The sequence below is a fragment of the Momordica charantia genome (assembly GCF_013281855.1).
Source record: "Momordica charantia cultivar OHB3-1 chromosome 8 unlocalized genomic scaffold, Mcharantia_2.0 BLBB01000008.1, whole genome shotgun sequence".
NCBI lineage: Eukaryota > Viridiplantae > Streptophyta > Magnoliopsida > Cucurbitales > Cucurbitaceae > Momordica > Momordica charantia.
The window spans coordinates 24,114,944-24,129,420 of NW_028275166.1; the positions used below are offsets into that span (position 1 = coordinate 24,114,944).

Genomic DNA, 14,477 nt, shown 5'->3' on the forward strand with positions numbered 1-14,477 from the left:
TATTCCTAGCTTTAGATTGAATTTGTTAGCTGCAAGGAAGCTATACGACGATGGCCACAACAGTGAGTTTGTTGGGGGTTGCTGTAAGCTCAAGAGGGAATATAAGGTAGTGGCGACATGCCACGAGAGATCTATTTATGTGTCAGAATTTGGGGATGCCAAGAGTTCACTGAGACAGAGAATGCACAGAGTAGTTGCATGATAACTCCTTAAAAGAGAGTTATTTGGGCAAGAAATTCCATATAAATTAACTAAGGAACACTAACACCCATTATACATTAAGTGTTGTCTGAAGTGATCGAATACTTCTAGTCTTCTTAGCCTTGTGAATTTTGTTAGAAGTTCTAATTTTGGGCACTTTGTTACAACATCAACTATGCTACAACGTTGCAACCAGAAAAACTGTAGGAAAGCAACATGCTAACAGTGACAATGACAGAGCTGTAATCTGGGAGTTACCACAGTAAATGAAGAAATTACCTGGAAGTGAGAGTTGGGGTCCACGAATGTTGTTTGTTGCCCTAAAAACAAATAGGGGTATAAAAGCAACATTTAAGGAAGCCTCCACACATTTGTTACATCAATCAACCCTCACTTCAAGAAATCCTTCTAAAGTCAGTTCGAGAAAGGCAAGAAGAATGTGGAATCTCGAAGTCGTTGCTGAAGCTAAGGAAAGAGAGAGAGGCCCACAAGGAGCTGAACTTCAGCTCCTTGTTTCACTCTTGCATGTACTTTTCCATTGCAGTTCTTTTTGTTTTACTTTTGATTTCCCTATGACTATATGTAGCTAAACTCATTTGTAAGGGGTAAAGGTTGTGAACTCTTTTTCTTGGGTTGTATACTGTGCTTTTAGCGTTAATGGTGAATGAGTATTGAGTTGTAGTTGTGCTTAAATTTATTTTCAGCATGCTTGATCACCATTGTTGGAATATCTTTTTGTTAACTCTTGGAAAAGTGTAATAGGGAGTGATAAACTTCAACTTAGTGCTAAATTCTGCTTGTGTTAGAGGGTGGGTACTTAGGAATAGGGCCCACCTAGCATAGATATAACTGCTTCTAAATGCTATTTAAGTTTGTCGATGAACCCTAATAGTAGAAAATATGGGACACCTGGAAAGACTCCATGTCTGTTTGGCCAGTACTCAAATTGTTAATGCTATAGCATTGTTTGAGCAGCCTAGAAAAGTCACATTCAACTTTCTCCTTTACCCTGATAAAAAGAAATTTGTTATCCATATCCATTGTTTACTGTTTTGATTAAAATTTGGTTTGAATCCAAATTAGGTGTGGGTATACAGTATTTATTGTGCATTGCAGTGTTTAGTTTCTACATTGCCCGTGTTGTTTGTGTTGCCCACCATTTTGCTTTTATGTTTTAGCTTTCTTGAAGAATTGTTAAAATGTTTAGTGAACATTCCTTGTGGATTCAAACTTTTTATTACTTGCTACAACGAGCGTGTATACTTGCACATGAGGAACACATTATCGTTCAACAAATTTTTGACGTCGTTGCCATGGAATTTATTACACTGTACACTTTATATCTTTGCTCGAGAAAGTTTGTGCTAGAAGGATTTCTTTTAATCACTGTTTGGTGGGTCTTGTAGATGAATGCATGATCTGCAAAGGCTAGAGTATCTACTTGACAATGAGATTGAATGTACATTTCCTAGGAGAATAAGGGAGCAACGTAGACAGCAAGTGGAAACTAACCCAATGGATCAATTACCAAGACTCCCTAATCCAATGGTTGAAGTAGTTGTACCAGCAGCTGCTCCCACTCTTAACACCATTCTATTGGCAGATGATGGAGAAAGGGCTATCAGAGCCTATGCTGCACTAGTACTTCATAGTTTTCATCCAGTTATAGCAGGTCCAGAGATAGAAGCTGAGAGGTTTGAATTAAAACCAGTTATGTTCCAGATGCTTCAAACAGTGGGGAAATTCTTTGGAAATCCATGTGAGGACTCCCATCTGCACTTGAGGTATTTTCTGGAAGTAAGTGACTCATTCAAGATGTAAGGAGTATCCAAGGAAGCATTGCATTTGAAATTGTTTCCATACTCGCTGAGAGACAAGGTAAGAGACTGGTTAAACTCTATGCCAGCTGAGTCCATTACATCTTGGAATGATCTTGCTGAGAAGTTTTTAATGAAATACTTTCCCCCAAGTAAGAATGTCCAAGTATCGAGGGGACATTAATAATTTCCAGCAGAGGCATGTGAATCTGTGAGCGAATCATGGGAAAGGTTCAAGGAATTGTTAAGGAGATGCCCATACCACGGTTTGCCAAGGTGTATCCAGATAAAGAACTTCTACAATGGGTTGAGTGAAGCAACACGCCTGGTAGTTGATGCATCTGCTAATAGAGCATTGTTGTCTAAGTCGTATGTAGAAGCAATTGACATATTGGAAAGGATTTCTGCTAATAACTACCACTGGTCAGATTCCAGAGCTGATAGGAGCAATCATGGAGTTAATGATAATGAGGCAATGGCTGCACTTAATTTTCTATAGTTTTTTTTTCTCTCTAAACTTTTCTTTTCATGTCTATATATCAGGGATGGTAAAAATCTTCACATAATCGGGTCAATGCTCCAAGAACAGGAATGCATTTCCCACCATGCCCCGACCTTATCTCCGGTTATATTTTTAAATAATGAATATATATTATATTAATTGTTTTACTAAATTATGAATAAAATATTAAATATTTTTCAAAATCTATTATTTATACTAGTAAATAATAACTTTTCAATAAAATAGATATGATCTACATATATTTATTACTTTTTTTATTCTTTGTCGAAGGAGAAATCCATGTTAAGAATTAATGCAAACATGTGTTAGTTTATGTTATTGTTTCCATTTTTTAAGAGTTATGCTTAATGGATAATTTGTAGTTGTTGTGAGTTAATTAAGCAGTGGGAAGAGTAGATGGAAGTTGAGAGAGTTTGTAGCTTAATGGCTTAGTGTGGTTATGGTGTTGGTTCAGAGAGGTTTTGAAGGGTAGTGGCCTAAGTAGTGTGTCAGTGGCCTAGTAGTGGATTAGTGGTCAATTATTTACTTTTCCTATAAATACTTGTAATAATTATTAATTAAATAAATAGAAGTTCTTCCTTCATACAGTTTTTCTATTGCTTCCACTCTGTTGTTCTCTTCGTTTTTTCGTTACAATCCGAGCAGGACACGTGTCGAGCACTGGGAGCAACAACGTGGTGCGTGCGAGACCATAGATGATTAGTAACATACACTGTACGTGCGTACGGGCGCATCACCTCTAGGACTGTACGAGTAAGAGGTCGAGGGTTGTGGCCTGAGACTTGCAGCTGCAGGGGAACAAGCCCACAGACGGAGGCGCCACCCACCGATTGTCGGGGACAACCACCACCCTCCATCAGAGTCTCGTACAGCCTGACGTGCCCCTACACCTCTAACCATCATCCTCCCATGTCGGTCATCTACACCTGTAAAAGGAAAGGATCCCCATCGCCACCAAGTAAGTGAAAAACCTTTCACTAAATCCTTGGTGTCTACTCCTATTTCTTTTACTGATTACGGACTTGATCGTCACAGTGCATTAGGCACAACACCGCACCAGCATTGAGTTTTCTTATTATAGGCTCATTTACTCCTTGACGAACAAGTGCCAATCTGAGGGACACGTGGACCTCTCCAAAATTCTCCGTCAACATTCTTTAAATTCCATAAATAATTAAAATTAATTATAAACCGATAATTTTCTTGCAAAAAATGGCTTCTCCAAACAAGAATTCCTCAATCTGGACTTCGATTCTCGAAATTGAAGAATGAGGTGGGTATGGGGACTAAAAATTTTAGCCAGGATGTGGAGGAATCCCGACTCCCGTCCTATCCTGTTGTCATCTCTACTTTACATAGATTAGATTTTCCGCATATTTCTCTATCTCTCTAACTTAAAAAAATAAAATAAAAAACAAAATTAGTTTTCTATTTTTTAAAAAACAAAAAGAAAACATAAAAATAGTTTATCAAAGATATATGCTTAAAAAAAACAGAAAAATTTAAAAAAAAACAAAAATCCAATAAAGCAAATAAGTTAACAATCAAATTCAAATGAGTTGGATTGGATGAATGGTAGAGTTTGTTGAACACTTATTCATGAGAGGAATTAGTCTTCACCAAAGCTTTTTGGCATTGATTTCAAATGGGTACATACATGATCCATTCAACTCCACTCTCCTCTTTTATGGGTTTACTAAGTCAAACTTTCATACTTTATAATTTATATTTAAAATTAATTCATTTTGTACCATTAAATTAAACTTATTAGTAATATATTGTTCAATAAATTATTCCACAATCTATTCAAATTAATTATTACTTTTAAAATGAATTTTGTGTTTATTTTATTTTAGTTTCTAAACTTTCACACATTTTAAGGCAGATAGAGTGTGGTTTGTGATAATTTTTTTATAATTATTATTTTATTTATTTATTTATTTTTATAAACAATTTAACAAAAATATATATAACAAAGACAGCACCATAATTGGTTCTTTTACTTAATGAGTAAATATTTCAATGAACAAGTAATATATGAAGACAAAATGATCCAATTTATGTTAAACCCTTCTAGATATTTCTAATTTGGACAACAATGATTAAAATTTAAAGATCATTGTATTAAGATTAAAAAGAAAAGGGGAGAGAGTTTTTTTTAAAAAAAAAAAAAGAAAGAAGAAAAAGGAAAAAAAAAAAAAAAAACTTTCTGCCCAAGCATGCAGGTCCCACTCCCACTTAGTTTATTGACCTCAGTTCTCATTTTGAGTCTCTTGACTCCGTTTTCAACGAACCGACAAATAATAATAAATTTCATAGAACTAGTCAAAACTCCAAAATAATATCCTCTCTCCTTATTATTAAAATTTTTGCCATTAGCTTGACATTTTCATATTTTTATAGAATATTAAAAAAATCGATACGACTCGTATAGACATAATATTAAAAAGTTAGAAGGTAAAATTTATGGTACCGTCTTGTAGCTTCGTCGAGATGGTACAGCTCAACGGAGGGGACGAAGTCAATTCCAAGAGTATACACTCTGACGGAGCTAAAGACGGCAACGAGGAACTTCCGGCCGGACAACATGGTCGGGGATGGCGGATTCGAGAGGATCTTCAAAGGCTGGGTCGACGACGTAACCTACGCGCCGTCCAAGGTCGGCGTCGGAATTGCCGTCGCTGTTACAAAGTCAAACCCGTACAACTCTCCGGGTCTCTGCCCGTGCGAATGGAAGGTAATTAAATCGCTTCCATCTTCTTCTTTTTGCTCTCGTTATTTGGGACCCTATTCATCTCTTTGGACTTCTATTGAATCGAGAAATAGGTTTGATTGTGAAACTTTTTAATTAATTATTTTATAATTTTATCTTTTGTTTATATATTGTAACTATTATTATTATTACTATGGTTATTATCAGCAACTTAGTTGATTAAGTTTAGTAGTAATTGACAACTATTTCTAATAAAAAGATCATGAGTTCTAATCACTCTTCTCACTTGTTATACTAAAAGTATATATAAACTTTTTTCTAATTAAAATCTAGATCATTTTTCTTTATATAAAAAATTAAGAGTACGTGGTAATTAATGCTGAGCTATCCGCGTTGGCTTAGACAACTTTTATTAGTTGACGTAATTTTATTATAATAGTGATGTCAAACAGTTCTAACATCGATAGGTTTCTATAACACGGATTTCTAATAAGTAAAGGAGATACTAAAGAAAAAAGTTGGATGGAAAATAACATGAAGATTTAATAATAAAATTTGAACAGAGGGAGGTGGGATTTTTGGCGAAGTTGAGGCATCCGAATGTGGAGAAATTGATCGGTTATTGCTACGAACGAAAACAACTTCTTCTTGTTTATGAGTATATGCCAAAGTGGAGCTTGGAATACCACTTATTTCGAGGTAACCCTTAATTTTGTTTCTTATTTGGTAATTATAAAAATATTTTTAATGTTTTGAAATTTTAAAATGCATAATTATATTAAAAATTATATAAAACTTTAATAGGTATACTAGTTAATGTTATAAACGATGGTAAAACCTAATGTATTATAAATTACATAATTATTATTTATAACATAAATTTTAATATATTAATTAATAATATTTTAGATTAAACTAAATATTTAGTTGGTAAAAGAATTTTAAATTGAGATTTAAATTTCTAAATTTACTACAAACCACCGATCAAACCTATCATAAATTTTTTATTCTTGAACCTCTTTTTGTTTTATTTTTCCTTTTTGTGTCACTAAAAAATTTCTAATATTTACGGGAGGTGTAGAGCCCCTATCATGGGATACACGGATTAAAATTGCAATAGGGGCGGCGCGTGGCCTCACGTACCTCCACATGTTGGAGAATAACGTGATTTACTACGACTTCAAGCCATCCAATATTCTACTCGATGGGGTAATTAATTAATCCAATAATTACCGAGATTTACTAGTTAAATGTGTGTAATTACTTAATTAATTAGCTAAATTTTTATATATAGTCTCGATGTTTAAGAATATTATCACGCAGGACTTCAACCCGAAGCTGTCAAATTTTGGGCTTACCAAACTGGGTCCATCCAATGGCAACTCTCACGTGAGCACGAAAGTAATTGGCACCTACGGTTATGTTGCTCTCGAGTACATTGCAACCGGTATTGCCTTCCTTCTCTTTCTTTTTTTTTTTCTTTTACTTAACAATACTTGAGTGGAGATCGAACTATGGACTACGGACTCTATTCTATTAAAACTATTAAAACTTTCTTCTTAAATAATGGACCAACCGTTTTGGAGGATTTTTTTTTTTTTCCTTTTGAGTTATGTGTAAGAATGAGCCTCATTCTTAAATCCATTATTTGTTCAAAATTCAACCAAAAAATAGTGAAAGTATTAATCAATGCGATTAAAAAGTTAAATCTAATAGATAGATCCAAAACATTGATTAAATCAATTAAATTTCAGTAATTAAGTTATGTACTTAACGGCAGAGGTTGAGTCAATTCAACTGTGTTTTGATTGTAGTATAGGCTCATAGACCGAATAGTTCAGATTTGGACTTTGCAAACTCAAATCTCAATTATTATAGACTATTTTCATTTTTACAATCATTTTTATTCTTGTTATTTTATGAAAAACAATTCACCTTCTAATATTTTGGAAATGACCATAATTGAACAGGACATTTGTACACAAAAAGTGACGTGTACGGGTTCGGAGTGGTGCTGTTGGAGTTACTGACCGGACTCCGAGCAGTGGACCCAAACCGGCCCAGTGGGTCTTACAACTTAGTGGGTTGGGCCGGGCCATTACTGACAACCGAGAAAAAGATAAAGAAACTAATGGACCCGAGGCTCGGAGAGGACTACTCGCCCAAAGGAGCGTGGGCCGCAACCGTATTGGTGTTCAAATGTTTGGAATCTGATCCTGGAAAGCGGCCTTCCATGGAAGAAGTTCTGGAGAATCTAGAAAAAGTCAGTACCTACAGAGACAGACCCAAGGAGCCCAAATCAAATGTCCGGACGCCCACCCGCTATGGATTTTTGGGCTCACTTGAAACACTCATAGCCCAATGTTATTGGAATTCGAGGCCCAATTAGATTTTCGATCCACTCTGTGTGGTTTTTGAACTATTGGAAGTGGTAATATATTATTCACACTTTTTCATTTGCATTTTTTTTTTTAAATTTGTAGATGTGGTAGTGTACGTATCCATCCAAGTTGGTCCTCTTTTCATTTTATAAAATATGAAAATGTTACAATATCCTTTTTTGGTAGAGGAAGGCATTTGGTTTTGGATCCATTATTGATATCCTCTCTCACGTTTCAAAAGCACATGTGGGGGTGGGGTTGGAGATATATGTCAATTACCATTGAGCTATGCTTGGACATATGCTGTCATCTTCCAACAGTACATTATAAGATGGTTCTTAGGACAAGAAGAACCATTGTACTTCTCAAACTCCGACACCTTGAATTTTAGAGGGATGACTAATCCAGACACCAAGCACAATAAAAAACATATATGTCCTCAACTGTTCTTAGTCTTTCCTCAAGAACTTCTAGCTTCTCATTATTGGGGACACTTCGTCCTTCCGAGTCATTTTTTGTCGGGGGATCACCAAGATTAAGAACTGTATGTGGTGCCATGACCTGCTTAGACTCTCGAAAGATGATGTTGGTTGGGACTTGCTGAGCTAGATCATAAGATTTAAATCCTTCTAGTTATTTCTAATTTGGACAACCATGATTAAAATTTAAATATTATTGGATAAGATTAAAAACAAAAAGAGAGAAAGAGATTTTTTTAAGGAAAAAAAGCAAGAAAAGAAAAAAACCAACTTATATTGTCCTCATTGCTCATTAAAATTGAGTCTCTTGACTCTCCTCAACAAACCAACAAATAATAATAAATTTTATAGAACCAGTCAAACTCTAAAAAATAATATATATATATATATATATATATATATATATATATATATTTTATATGAGACATTTGTTTATAGATTCGAGATAATTGACATTTCTATAATATTAAAGAAAATCGATAAAATATAAAAAATATCAATAAAAATATAACTAATATAGATATAACATTCACATTAACCATATAAAACTTATTTCGAGACAATTAAATATTTATTTGTTAATTTAAATATTTTTTATGGATTTTTTAAAATATCCATTAACATTAATATTTTATTGATATTTCTATCACATTTTTGTAAAATCGAGATGTCGACATTTATATCAACATTGGTATTAAAAATCTTTCTCTCTCCTCTCCTCTGCTGCTAGGTCTCTTCTTATATACTCAAACTATTTAAATCAATTTACGCTCGTTTATCCAAAGAAAAACAATTACCGCTCAATTTTGACACTCAAGCAACCCGCTGAAAATTAAATTAGGGGAGACTACGAAGAACACTCCATCTCCATGTTCTCCTCCTACAAAACCAAACACCCAAGATTAGTTCAAAAAAGGGAAAGAAAAAAAATTAGATTTTTCAAAATTGAAACATTATATTATAATGCATGAAAAGTTAGAAGGTAAAATTTGTGGTCCCGTCCCGCAGCTTCTTTGAGATGGCACAGTCCGATGGACAGCAGGACGAAGTAGATTCTGAGAGTGTATACTTTGACAGAGTTGAGGACGGTGATGAGGAACTTCTGGCCGGAGAACGTGGTGGGAGATGGCAGATTCGGGAGGGTCTTCAAGGGCTGGGTCGACGGTAATATTATTTTTTTTCTGACATAAGTTAGCTCAGCGGTAATTGACTATTTATATTTTTATTTCTAATTAAAACCTAAACTACTTTTTGTTTTTTAGTCCAACAAATTGGGACCATGAGAGTTTGGACTTTTAACATTCTGACATTAAAAAAAAGTAGGGGCAATGAGTGAGCTATACTCACAAGACTACTTTTATTTTTATTAGTTGAAAGTGATTTTATTATAAAATATAAGTTTACCATAATTGAACAGGCACATTTGAACATTTGAACATAAAAAGTGATGTATACGGAGTGGTGCTGTTGGAGTTACTGATCGGACTCCGAGCAGTGGATCCAAACCGGCCCAGTGGATCTAACAACTTAGTGGACTGGGTCGCGCCGTTACTGACGAGCAAAAAGAAAGATAAAGAAACTAATGGACCCGAGGCTCGGGGAGGACTATTCGGCCGAAGGAGCGGGCCAAAGCCGAATTGGTGTTGAAATGTTTGGAATCAAGCGGCTTTCCATGGAAGAAGTTCTGGAGATTCTAGATAAAGTTAGTACCTAAAGAGACAGGCCCAAGGAGCCCAAATCAAAGCCCACCCGCTAGTTTTGGGCTCACTCCAACCACTCAAAGCCCAATCTTATTGGAATTCGAGGCCCAGATTTTTCATTCACTCTACGTGGTTTTGTACTATTGGCTGAACTTCTTCTTCTTTTTTTTTTTTTTTTCCTTTAATTTTGAATACTCTGTTGGCTGATTTAAGTGGTTATATATGTATATTATTATTATTATTATTTTCGCAATCACACGTCTTTTTTTTAGATGTTTTATAGTGCATGTATCGATTAAACTTGGTCCCTTTTTATGTCCTGGTTGAAAATTTTTATTTAAGTGGTATGGTGACATTTTTTTTTAATATGATATATGTTAAATAATATTTTTACCAAGCTAGCTTAAGAAGTTTCTAGAAGCAACTAAATTAAGTATTTTGCAAACTTACCTAATAAACTTTTCTTGGAAAATTGAAGTCATTGGAAGTTACTAGATTAACATGTAGCAAAACTGTGGCCACTAGATCATCACGTTGTCCAAGACCACAATATAGAAAATTTATATGACCACTAGATGGCACGTACACTATGTACAAGGCTAATATGTGACATATTTGTAGCCGTAGAAATTTGCTTGATGAACAAATATGGTTGGAATATAAAGAGATGGGCACCCATGCTTGGCAACCCATCCTAATCCCAAAATCACCAATTTCGAGTAAGCCTTGTGAGATAAACTAGAGAGAGTTTCTCCTCTTATAATTAGAGATCGTGTTCTTTATAAGTTTATAAGAGAGAAAGTTTGTAATACTCCTACTTTTGTTTTTTGTAATTCTTCTATCCTTACCCATGGTTTTTACTCTAATTCGAGAAAGTTTGTAATAACTTTTATTCTGTTGAGTATAATTCTTTTATCCTTACATGTGGTTTTTACTCTTATTCATTTAGGAGTTTTCCATATAAAATCACCGTGTCCTTTCTTCTCAATCCATTTTAATTGTGAACCTACTCTATCCAGTTCCAATCCCTTTTTCTTTCCAAGAATATATAGTATATTCGTCATACTAGATAAATAAATGATATACTTCATCGCTAATAAATCTTCTTCCTATTCCAATTTTTTTATCTAAGTATATATTTATCTTCTTCTTCTTCATTTTAAATCCCTTATGGAATAAATACTAATTAGGTGTCTCTTCTAAAATACTTTTGTTTTTTAAAAGAATTTTTAAATTTTCAAAATCAAATTGGACTACCCAACCAAAATTAAAAGTTTGAAAAGCTTTTTTTTTCATCTTCATATATGTTTTCAGAAAAAGCCCATGTCTCCTTCTAGATTTCAGATATCTGTATGAGTTTGATTTAATAAGCTTCGTGTCCATTAAAAATGACATTAATAGAAATTTTCAACTGCAATCTTACGGTTTAATTTATTTAGTCCACCATTCTAACTCAAGCTTCATCATCCAACCACAGCTGATGGATCAGGATTGGAATGTTTCGATTAAGCATATCTATAGAAAGGCCAATTACTGTGCGGACTGGTTAGCTATCAGAATCTGTCGACGCCCTCTTGGGGTCCATATTTGTGAAAATCCTCCTTGAGGGTTATATCCATTGCTGATGACAGATTTATCTAAGGCCACCATGCCCCGTTTAGCTATTATGTAGGTTTCTTTCTGGGCAATTGCCCCTTCTCGTCTTCCGAAAAAAAAAGTAATATATTTTTGTTTTCCGTCGACTCTGATGGTAGACATCCATAAATTTGGAGACACATTTAAATTTTTAGTAAATTTTCAAAAATAAAAACAACTTTTTAGAAATAATTTGGCTTTCAGAATTTTAGTTTAGATTTTGAAAATATTTTATAAAAATAACACAACTGAAAAATATTTTCTAAAGTCGTGATGCTTTGAGTTCGAGTTGGAATGCACGGTAGTCGAGTTGAACCGTTGGAGTTCTCGGCCCCTGTTCGACGCCGAGGCCGACGCCGACTGTCGCAACGTCATCGCGACGCGGAGCGGCCGACATCATCCCCTGAAGGGTCTCTTTCGAGATAAGGGTTTGGAGTCGCCACCAATCATCTAAGAGGTGTGATTGGTCACCTAAAAAAAAAAAATAATTTTAAGTTTAAGGAACATCAAGACTTGAACTTATGACATGAGTGTTGATACTAAAACATCACACCAATGTGCCACCACTTTGATATATAAGTTATGTTCCTTTTCAAAATACATATTTTGTATTTTTGAATTTTGTTTAAAAAAAAAAAGAAAAAAAAACTCTAAATGAAATCTTTTATTTAAAATAATTATTTAGTAAAAATGAGGCATGTAAAGACTCGAACTTGGGTTATTTACATTAAAAACAAACATCTTACCACTGTGCCGACATCTTAAGATGTAAACATCATATTCTTTTACACAAACAAATGTTTTAATTTATTTTTTTAAACTAAAAAAAAACTACAAATTTTTTTAAATTAAAACAAAAAAATATATCTTTTTTTATTTATTTCGAAATTAACAAAATAATTTAAAAGAAAAAAAATTTTATTTAAAAACAAAGTTAAATTTACTTTAACAAAACTTATTTGCTAAAAAACTGATTTTTTGTTAAGATTTTTTGAAAACCATAACCACCAAACCATTAAAAGAATTTTAAATGAGATTTTATTCTAAAATACTCTGTTTTTATCTCCCTCTTTAAAATCCTACAGCAGAATATTCTTTTTTAATTAAAAAATCAAACAAAGGTAACACAAAAAATATAACCCTTGTAAAAAAAATCATTTTAAATAAAAACTACATTTTAAATAAAAAGAATCCAAATTTAAAAGAATCCAAATTTTTTTAAACAAGATTTATTTTATAAAACTCCTTTTTTTTCAACGTATTTTAACCAAAGTTTTAAAGTAAAATATTTTATTAAAATAAAATAAAATTTATATTTATTTCATTTAAAAAAAAACTCTTCTTATTTAGAAAAAGAAAACCTTTTATTTTAAAACAAATTTTAAAATATCAAAATCCTTATTTTATTTTCAAAAACTTATTTAAAATTAATTTAGAAGATTTTTTTTTTCTTACAAAAAACATTTTCTTTTAAAAAAACTAAAAAAAAACTTTTTCTTAAAAAAACATTTTTTTCTTAAAAAAAACAAAAAAAAATCTTTTGATAGAAACAAAAAAATCTGTTTCAAATTAAAAGCATCATTTCCAAAGCCTTTCCCTTTCCAACGTATTTGATACTTACTTAAAAACGCACTACCGGGGAGGAGATCGTCGGAGTGCAGCGGGCTTGGAAGAAGCTGTGAAGAAGAAGGTTGTTGCTGCTGTCGTTCGCGTCGTCGGAGATCATGGGTATGCAAGAGAACAGTGGTGATGGTGGGATAAGAGAGATGGAGAGAAGAAAATACGGTGATGAGGTGATGGGTTTCTAACTCTCTACACTGTGTGTCCCTCTTGTGTGCTTCCTCCCCTTAAATACTAAAAAAAAACAACTGTGATATATGTTAAAATAAGAAAGCCAGAGAAAAGGGAGGAAGGAAGGGGAAGAGGAGATGCCACGTTAGGTTTTGACCCGGAAAAAATCAAAGGGAGAAAAAAAAACTGTTAAATAAAACAAATTTTTTTTAAAATAAAATTATTTACTTAAAAACAAATAATTTTTATTTATCTATTTTTATTTTAATAATAAAACAAAATCTAAACGAATCATTTTTTTATTTTCTTATTAATAAAATTAACATTTAAATAAATCTAACACTTTAATTTTAGTTAATTTAAACTTTATATTAAAACTAAAAATAAAGTAAACCTATGTTATTCTTTAATTAAAATAAACCTCAATAAAGTAAAATACAATAATATAAATTAAAATTAAAAGTAAAAATAAGTTGGACCAAATACGGTGTCTACACCGACCATTGGTCGATCGGGGCTGACTCGAATCGTTGAGCGCCGGCTCCCTTTCCTGGTTCGTGCCCTCTCTTGGTTCTCCATCTATCTTCTGTTGTCTGATTAGATCTCGTTTTATCTCCCCCTAACAAATTTAAACTAATTCAAAAGAAATCTATTTCTATGAAATTTAACGTTTTCCCACATTTATAGTAATTAAAAGAAAAAAAAAGTTCCAATTCACATGAATTTATTATTTATTTTTTAAAACATGCGAAACAGTAAAGAAAAAAGAGAATGTATGATTAAAAAAGAAAATGAACATTTGGAGGTTCAAACCCCTACCCCACATGTTGTATTAAAAAACTGTATAACCCATAAAGGCAAGGACATAATGGATCATTCACAAGTCATAAAACTTTGATTTACCAAATTATATATGTTCTTCTATATAAAATTTATTGTAAATATATTTTTTCGATTAAAAGAATTTGAAGGTTCGAAATTGTTACTTTTATACCCTATATTCAAACCGTTGAACTAAAAAATATATATTTAAGAATGCCTAAATTTTTATATCTTTAAATATAATATAAATCTGATTTTTATTAGATTTGAGTTTGAATTTTATTTGAATTACATTATTGTCGTACAATTTTGGAGTTTATACTTTATTCAAAATATATATCTATGTTGCGTTATTTATGTAATTACCTAAAAAATCTAACCATCCCATCAGATAACTTTCTATAAAGAACAATAC

General features: G+C 32.8%; 1 pseudogene across 1 annotated transcript; it reads left to right on the top strand.

Moving 5' to 3' along the window:
• Positions 1-4,969: 4,969 nt before the first annotated feature.
• Positions 4,970-7,801, top strand: LOC111020716 (putative serine/threonine-protein kinase PIX13; annotated as a pseudogene). The gene is made up of 5 exons (XR_015792712.1): positions 4,970-5,278; positions 5,818-5,968; positions 6,330-6,463; positions 6,578-6,701; positions 7,225-7,801. The product of XR_015792712.1 is annotated as a putative serine/threonine-protein kinase PIX13 (transcript).
• Positions 7,802-14,477: the final 6,676 nt, after the last annotated feature.